Source organism: Excalfactoria chinensis, chromosome 1 (assembly GCF_039878825.1).
Source record: "Excalfactoria chinensis isolate bCotChi1 chromosome 1, bCotChi1.hap2, whole genome shotgun sequence".
Classification (NCBI taxonomy): domain Eukaryota; kingdom Metazoa; phylum Chordata; class Aves; order Galliformes; family Phasianidae; genus Excalfactoria; species Excalfactoria chinensis.
This window is the reverse complement of record NC_092825.1, coordinates 176306070-176314754: the sequence shown is the minus strand read 5'-3', so window position 1 is coordinate 176314754 and position 8685 is coordinate 176306070.

Genomic DNA, 8685 nt, shown 5'->3' with positions numbered 1-8685 from the left:
TTCAGTACAATGTTAACTTGACATCATCTCAATCAAGTTTATGAAGCATAAAGAAGATCATATCTACTTGGAGCATAAGCCATACACCTGAGATAGGTGTTTATTCACGTAGTGCAGGGACAGCATATGATTTCTAAACTAATTATGAGATTAAGTGGTGATGAGATTCTGTGCTGCTCCTGTGGGAAAGAGTTCTTTCCAGCTTGGAATTCCATATGAACTCATCTTGGTTGTTCATGTAAACCAGGCAGTCACGGTGAGTCTGCCATCTACCTATGCAAATAAGCAGTCATTAAAACAAACAGTGGCATCACCATGTATAAATTATTACAAGGATAGGAAAACATTAATACTTTTTACAGAATGTTCTACTAACAAAAGAGTCCAACCCCCGAAATCTGAATTGTTTCACATATCCACAATGAAGACACCTGTTTTTTGTTTCTGCTGTACAGAATGAGATAATGAGGCAATGAGGATTTCCTGGGGCGATGAATGAGCACACATCATTCATCTTGATTAATATTTCAGATCATTATCAGCAAATAAGAAAGAGAAAAAACAAACTCTTCAAACTTGCAGGCTATTTCTGTATGTTTCAGAACTGAGAACTTGATGGACACTGTGTTCATTTTTTTTACCTGTACTAAAGTGAATGTTCTTTGGGAATGAAATACATGCGTAATTTGGTTTTGACCTGGTGAAAAAAAGGCTAAGTCACTAGAAATTATGTGACTGATTTCTAGAGAAAATAAATGGATTTTGGTGGCTAAGTCTTTAGCTGAATAGACTGTTCAAAGGAGCTTAACATGTGGATATAATTTTCTAAAAGATTTCCCAGAGGGCTAATAGGGTAAAATAAGTCAGATATGTTACGTGATTAATGCAGCTGCTTTGTCATCATAATTCAAGTGGTCATCAATTAGATCGGTGTAATGGGGTCAACTACAAACTGTCAAAACTGTATAGAGTACCAAGGCGACAATCATAGGGAGAAAGATGGGGAAAAATAAAATGTAAATGTAAAAATGGCATCATCGTCTGTGCTGATATGATATGATCTTATTATAGACTGACAATCAAAAATTGATTTATGACAAATTTATACATTTGCATTCCTTTAGAAGTGGCCATGCACCAACAAATAACCTAGAAAGAAGTGTTAAATGTAGCATAAATATTGGATAAATTTAGCTAAAACCTTGGAAAAAATCTTGAGTTGGGATGGAAAACACAGCTATTAATGACTTTGACAAAAGTTAAAAGATACAACTAAGGAACAGCCAGCTTACTTATTAATAAAAACCAAACACCAGTAACATGATGTTTCACTTGGTTTTATAAATGCACTTCAAAGCAGATGTCGATGTAACAAAGTATTTCATATACTAAAGAAAACTACCAAAAAAAAAAAATAACAAAAAAAAAAAACAAAACAGAAATTTGAACTTGACTACTGTGTAGAAGATTGTAGTTACTGAGAGAAAAAAACAAGAAGACATTCTCAAGTGTTAAGAATATAAAAATAAAAGTGCCCTAACAGGAATTATTCTTGATGCAATATTATTAGGAGGGACAGGATTTTTCGTATGACCACATCTATGCTGTACATTGTACAGTTTATTACATTTGGGAATTAAAATTTTCTAGGTTTTGAGTTTGTTGGTTGTAGGCAGTACACCAAGAGACAATTCACTTCATACAAAGATCAGCCAACCAGCTACACTGGTCATATGGCTATATGGGTAAAAGAAAATCCACAATAAACCATTTTTCACGTCAGAGACATCAAGCAAGGCGGCATTTATTGTGATGTTAAGAATTTCAATATAATTGCTCAGGATGACAAATTGCTTGGCTCCAGGTTGTTACTGAATATTTTCCTAGCATTCAGTGTGATTCTTGTAGAACATAAGCCAAAAAATTGTCACCCACTTACCTTGCCGTTATACAGGATGAAGGTGTGTAGTCCCCAGAGAAAAATTCAGCTGGCTTCATTCCACATTCTGATAACGTAAAAAGAAACATTATGGATAGGACCAAGGGGCTGTGCCCTACTTCCACTAGCTGTCAAAAACAATGAGGAGAAGGTAAGAAAAGTGTATGTATCTGATATTGTCTCTGCTACCAGCTGTTCCTAGCTTGAGAACTCCATAGTCTGCATGTGCAACTAATATTTTTGGATCTCCCACAGTCCTTCTACTCTGGAGACTATTACTATGTTAGGGAAATGATCTAAGAAAAGCTGACTCAATTGTCTGAGAAAAGCTTTTTTTTTTTTTTTTTTTTTTTTTTTTTTTTTCTTTTTCTTTTTTTTCTTTTTTTTTCCCCCATGGCTATAAGTAGATTAAAAGATTTCTAATTAATGACTGCAATCTCAGAGAATTTAATGATTCAATTGATTGTGTTGACTTCTGTGGCTGTGAGGCTTCCTCTGATTTTAGTTAAGATTTCTGTGAGACCACTTATTCATTGGTGGCACAGCAAAAGACACACAAGAAACCCTGAGAGAAAGAGGTCTAGCAGCTCAGTTGGTGCGGCCCAGGGAGATGGCAACACTACAGGTGATTTCATAGGGAATTGGTCCATGTGCTGGATGATGGGTATAGTTTAGTGGTTCAGCTTCTGGTTGGATCTTTCTCTGTTATGTTTCTGTCTTCTCTACATGTAAAATAAATATGTGCTTGGGACTCAGCATAAGAGGGTGGTTTTGTTTAATTTTCACACTACTGCTTTTGTGTAACAGTCACCAAGCATGCTTCTTCTCCCTGATAACTTGTGATAGGAAGAGAGGTAATGGTGTTAAGTTACACCAGGGGAGGTTCAGGTTGGATATTAGGAAAGAATGGTGATGCATTGGCACAGGCTGCGCAGGGAAGTGATGCAGGGACATGTTCAAGAAACATGAAGATGTGGCTCTGAGTGACATGCTTAGTAGCTATAGGGTGATGGGTTGATGACTGGACTACAAGATCTCAGATGTTTTTTCCAACCACCGTTCTACAGTTCTATGAACAGGAAAGGAAACTGCATGTCAGCTACATGCTGAAACTGATAAATCCCAAGAGACTGCAGTGAACAGTCCTCCTGTACCTTTGGTGACGGTACATTAATCAGTATGCTGTAATGTAAAACACTCTACCTTCCACTGACCTACCATAATACCTGTTTTTCATTTTCTACATCTTGGTTATCTACCTTTAGAGGTCAGTCTGGTTGACTTCAGTAAGTGTAAGCTCCAGCTAGGTGCTTTTTTTAAATGACACAGAAATTGTGCTCCTAGGAAATGCTGGGGAAGGGCAAAACTTGGTTACTTTCTGCAGGTAGTGAAAAGGGTGGCCTTCAGCAAGAGTGCAGAACTATGGAGAGATACATGGAGCCATGGTGGCAGTAGGATTGAGCAGAACTGCAGGGGAGGCAATGGAAGAGAGATTCCATGATGGGAAGAAAGGAGAGTTGGTACATCTGGACTGGAAGGCAGAGGAGGATATAAATTTCATTGTGAAGAATCTGACATGAGGTGTCACAACTCTAAAATTAGTTATCTATTGTAATTAAGTAAACTCTATATGATGCTGTATGAGCATGTGTACATATTGTGCGTACAATACATGTGTGTATTAAACCTTCAACATATAACACTATACATATTTCAGGCTGTATACTGTATGAAAACAATGTTTTCAGAAATTACAGTTTAATGTGGGCTGTCGCTCAAGGTTTCTTCTTAATACAAGTTAGTGAACTTCTGCTGAATGTGCTTAATCTCCCAAATTCTGGATTCCTACAGTGGATGGGAATTTTGTCTTTCATTGCTTTTTTTTTTTTTTTTTTGGAAAAAGAAGCATTCTGAATCTTGTTTGATGGGAAAAACTGTGAGGAAAATTGTCCGAAACTCTCAGTGCTCAGAGGTCAGAAAAGAAGGCTTTGTTTTTAGAGTCATCTAATGACTGTGAAATCAATATGACATTATTTGGGAATGGTATTCCTCATGACTTTTGAATATTTTAAATTCATTGTTAGCTTCATATTTCACCAAGAGCTCAGTGGGAACTGCAGGGCTCCCGTGGTTCCAGGATTCAATACATTTTTACTTGAATTCTTTGATGCTGGTGTTTCAGTTTAGCTGCTATGTAGACAATAAAATAAAAATCAAAGACCTGGTTTCAATCTCTATGAGTTTTGATGTCATTTGCAATCCTGATTTCCCTTTTGTAAATAGTTTTGTAAGTAAAATTGTACTGTAATGCATACAGTAATTTGATATGCTTTCTATTTCTAATGTATGTTTCTCTGTGATTTTGCAATGTTTTTTATTTTTTTTCCTCTTAAAATTGAAATAATTATATCATAGTATTTCCTGCTTTCCTGTTCTTTGAGCGCTTTGACACGTTGTTCCACCAGGGCTGACAGTCCCATGTTGGATGTATGCACTCATTCTGACTTGTAATTCTTTACATAATGAGAAATAAAGTTTTATGAATCTCTACTGTAAGACTTTCTCTTATTTCTTCCTTAACTCTTAAGAAACATTTTGCTGTGAATTTCACCTTTTTCAATTTTTAATTTACATTTTTCATTTTACCCCTCAATTTCTTTACTAGGTGGTAAATCAGATGATAAATGCATTTAGTGTTATCAGAGCAGAAGATCAATGTGCATGCAGATGTAAGAGCTTTTGTAGCTCTTAAATCAAACATGGATTGACACAAATGCAAATGCAGCCATATTGTTCCTATGCGCAAAATTTACCTGAGATGCATAAAAAGCGGAGACTATAAAAGATGAAAAGACAGATGTTATAAAGACACAGAGGGTACTCTATAGGTTTACAGAACCTGGACCTGTAAATCTTAGAATTAGTAGAAGGGGAAATTTTCAGGGAAAGAAATTTAAGCATTTTCCAAAGTGAGTGTTTTCACTGCCAAGGTAGATAATCTTTTGACTAAAACCATCTGAAGCCTAATCCTAATATGGCTATTCTGCACAGGCAATACTTCCATTGCTTGCTCCACTTGAGGGCAACATGAAATAAGACTTTGAAGCCCACTAGGATAAAAGGTTGAACATTCCAACTAGTGGGTGGTAGCATAGGAAAGAAGGTGGCAGTAAGACTTTGAAGTTGTTGTTTAAATATTAATAATCAGGGGCTTTGTAGTGGAAGAATATGTAGAATTAATTGGATACTAAGCTGTTCAGTGCTGTTGCCAGAGAGGCATCCATGAGCATGCTCGAAGGCAGAGAGGCACCTGGAGAACTACTGCTGCCAGGAAAAGAGGCACTATGTCTTTGGGCTGACAACTGCCTTGGTTTCAAAATGGGTCCCTCCTCAGGTCCTTATATTCTCTTTAAGGTATGGCTTTCTATTCTTTAGAAGAGTCCAGTCCATAGTGGATAAGTCTGCATCTAAGGTGATATGGGGCCATGCAAACTAAGCATAGGTGGAACTCCGCAGAATAGGTGAAAAGCTGTCGTGTGACCTGCTGAACCTTGCCCCATTCCCATGCTTGGTCAGGAGACAGGCGTAGCACCCTCTTCAGCTGCATGCTTGAGCTAAGATCTCTTCTCACTTGACAGGAGCCAAAAGCAACAGTGGTGCTTGGATCTCCCCTGGATGAGGAGAGGAGACTCATTGCAGAGGATTTGCTCCAAAATCCTATGAACACCAACCATATCCAGGCATGATGTTTATAGGTATTCTCTCCTACAGTGGTGGTGATTTACATAAATCTAGATGAACAAACTCTGAAGAAATTGGCATATAACATGGATAGAAAAAGAAGTAGATCTGATATATATGATATTTAGTCATCTAGCTTTTGTTTGTTTGTTTGTTTGTTTGTTTGTTTTTTTGTTGTTGTTGTTTGTTTGTTTTGGTTTTTTTGCTAGCCATAGAGTCTATGAAATATTTCTGGTTGCTGTTGACATCATCTTAAATGTGCCTAAAAGGTATTGTTCCAGATGGAAGCTAACCTCTGAGAGGTGAGCTATAACATCAAGCTACTGACTGATATCTAGGGACTCTTTTCCCTGTTTGCTGATAATTATGTGTTTGCCATGCAGTGGAAGGCCCTACACATGATATCTCAGCAGCTTTTTAGCTATTTAGGTTATCTTTAAATTTTGGAACCTATGGCTTTTCTTTACTTGTGCCTGCTAAGTGAAAGAAGAGCAGTAGTTCTCTGGAAGATACAGAGTTCTGACAGGTAGTTCACTTTGTCAGTATATCACTTCAGTGAGGGAAAAAAAAGAAATGTGTGATGTAGAACACTTAGTAGGCCACATGCCATGCTGTGTTTTCCAGTCTCTGTGCCACACATGGGTTCCTCTTTGGAAAACCAGAGAAAAAAATGGTTTTCCTCTAAGACTTAAACATGGGTTTGTTTGACACACAAGTCAGGAACAGATGAAGACTTAGATATCCATTACCTGTAAATTGCCCAAGAGCCACAGATTTCAAGGGATAGATACCTTTGGGAACCTTCTCTTTTCACTTCTGTCAGGTTTCTAACTCTTTTTTCTTGTTCAAATTCCAGCACTGCTCAGACTAGACACTGACATTGGAACACTTTGCCTGCAGATGGGTTTATTAACCATTTGAAGATTTTTCTTTTCTTTATCATCCACGTATTGCAACAAGATTCTTCTCTGGAGTGACTTTATCTGGAGTACTGTGTCCAGTTCTGGGTTTATCCATTCAGTAAAAACAGGGAACTGATGGAGAGAGTCTGGCAGAGGACTACAAAGATGACGAGGAGCCCGGAGCATCTCTCTTATGAAAAAAAGTCAGTGGGATCCAACACTGTTCAGCTTGGAGAAAGGAAGACTGAGAGGGGATCATATCAATGCTCATAAATATCTAAAGGGCATGAGTCAAGTGAATGAGACCAGGCTTTTTCCTATGGTGCCCAGTGACAGAATAAGTGGCAAATGACACAGTCTGGAACACAGAAAGTTCCACACAAACATAAGGAAAACTTTACTGTGAGGTGACAACACTGGCACAGGCTGCCCAGAGAACTGGTGGAGTCTCCTCCTCTGGAGATACTCAAGACACACTTGGGCAGTTTATTGTGTGACCTACTCTAAGCAATCTGCTTTGGCAGGGGTTTGAACTATGTGATCTCCAGAAGTCACTTCCAAACCCTACAATTCTGTGATTCTGTTATTCTATAATATTGAACACTGCTGTTAATCAGAAATGCTAATGCAGAATGACAAGAGGCCCTTGGAGGCATAATCTGAATGCAAAGAGCATAAACCTTGCAGCATGAGTCTCAGTGCTAAACACTTATGAATGACAAAAGCTCCTCACTAAATAAGCCAGATAAGGAGAAGAGATGACACCAAACACCAAAAAGAGAGAATTCGTGAAAAAAGCTATGAAGCTTCAGGGAGGTAACCAAGGAAGAGGCAAATTTCAAGGCATACAACAGAGAGACATATCTCTTTGTGCCCTGCAAAATTTATAGATCTCTGGCTTATAAAGGGTGTGGATAACTGATAGTGTGTATGCTCTGTCCCTGGAGGTGTTCAAGACCAGGCTGGATAGGACCCTGGGCAACCTGGTCTACTACAAGATCTTCAGGTTTGTGGCCCTGCCATGGCAGAGGAGATGGAATTTGATGATCCTTGGGGTCCTTTCCAAACCAAGCCATTTCGTGATTCTATGATTCTGTGCATCTATGATTCTATGATGAAATCTGAACACTGAGTCATATTTTCACTAAGTAACTTCTGCATTTCTAAGGAACTTGTAGAACATCTTATCATAGCTCTTAAATGTTTCTAGCTTCTACCCCAGTTCTAATCCCAGATGCTGTTCTCCGTCCTGATTCTGGTTACATTCCCTTCATTATGTTTGTACATCTCCTTTGCAGATGTGTATGTCTGAAATGATTCTGTTGCCCTTTTTTTCTATGCTTTGTAAAAGCCAAAGGCATGAATTCACAAAAGCAGAAGTATGTGGATGGATTAATGTGAGAGATCGATACCCGAATGATCTTTTTGGTGCCTGAGAAAATATTTAAATGCCACTGACATTCAAACCTTTAACAAAGATACTATTTCTGAAAAGAAATATTAAAGAATATTTCTGAAAGAAATAGTGCCTGGTCTTTTAAAACTACTGAAACTCCAAATGCCAGGTGTGAATACTGCCAGCAGCATTGTTTTGTTGCTGCAGAATTTAGATATTTAAGCTTAGCTGGAAGCTCATTTACTGGAAGAAACCAGGCAAATATCAGACTAAAACAACTTTCTCCTGCTACTGACATGCAGAGAAGTCTGCCAGGACATGTTTATTAGCTTCCACTCTAGGGAGATGCATGCTGAGTCTGTACTCAGTTTAATGTCTTATCTTTGTAAACTATTATTAATGCATTTGAAACATAAAACATGGAGATTCTAGTCTTAATTAGGCAGCTGATGCACTGAAATTGTAAAGGGAAGTGAATTACAGGAAATGTGTATTCTCAGCTGTTCAAAGACGTTTCCTCATTGCAAGGTGAACAATTATTCAGTGTAATGGTAACAATACCATCACTGTGGGGCATTTCCATCCACAGAGCATGCAGATGTCAGATTTCATTAAAAAGGGAACAAAACCAGAATGTTTGTATGTGTGTATGTGTGTGGTTGCAGAAAAATATTGTAAAATAAAGTCTGGACTCACATTGTAAATAT